At 39.5% G+C, this 851-nt stretch overlaps 1 non-coding gene across 1 annotated transcript; it reads right to left on the reverse strand.

Annotated features, from left to right (window-relative positions):
* Positions 1-239: 239 nt before the first annotated feature.
* On the reverse strand, positions 240-312 carry trnar-acg (transfer RNA arginine (anticodon ACG)). The gene has a single exon. It is a non-coding gene; the product is annotated as a tRNA-Arg (tRNA).
* Between the last annotated feature and the right edge of the window lie 539 nt (positions 313-851).

Below are 851 nucleotides of genomic sequence, written 5' to 3' on the forward strand. Positions count from 1 at the left end.
TCAAGTTTACTGGATGACTGATCTGTCACTGTTTTATATTTTCCTTATTCTCAAAAGTTGGTTTTGAAATCAATATGACGAGTAGGTAATTCTAAAAGCAAGAATGGGGCCAGGCCAGCTGTGAATGAAGGATTCTGACTGTTTGAAGGACATTTTCCTGTCATTTGGTCAGTGCATTTTGATACATAGTATGTAGAGGAGGAGTTTTGGAAACGGCGGACAAGTTGTAAGTTAAAATACGAGCTAGCCAGGAGTCGAACCTAGAATCTTCTGATCCGTAGTCAGACGCGTTATCCATTGCGCCACTAGCCCCATGTACATTTGTGTGATGTATAACATTGATTGTCACAGAATTGCATATAAACAGTTGTGCTGTTGTAGTCAAGTGTGGAGAACACCAGACGCCTGCAACAAGTATATGTAAAACAACGTACCTATGTATTGTTGCCATGAAGTTTTAGACAAATGTAGAGAATGACAGTCATCTTCAACAAGAATCAATAAAACAACTTGCCTGTCTATTGTTGCCGTGATTTTGCTTGCTCGCTGTAGTGATAGCATATTTCCATCTCTTCAGACAAAAGGTTCCTCTATTCTATATGTCGTCACCTTCCTAAAATAAAGGCCTAAGTCATGTTTTGACAAAAATGTTTTTTTTGCCTAAATCACCCCCTCATGATGCTGGCCACCTCTGGTAAAATCGCCTGAATCCTCAGTTGAGGGGAACATGCAATTCTACCCCCGGTTGTATAATGGCCTATGTCAAAAGTGTGACTCTTTTGTTGAGTTTTTTGTCTTTCCTGAAAAACCTGAAAAAATGACTTAGGCCATTATTTTAAGAGGGTGTCGAT

The sequence above is a fragment of the Seriola lalandi genome, unplaced genomic scaffold (assembly GCF_002814215.2).
Source record: "Seriola lalandi dorsalis isolate HSWRI2012SDOR001 ecotype SW California unplaced genomic scaffold, Sedor1 jcf7180002053668, whole genome shotgun sequence".
NCBI classification, from domain to species: Eukaryota; Metazoa; Chordata; class Actinopteri; order Carangiformes; family Carangidae; genus Seriola; species Seriola lalandi.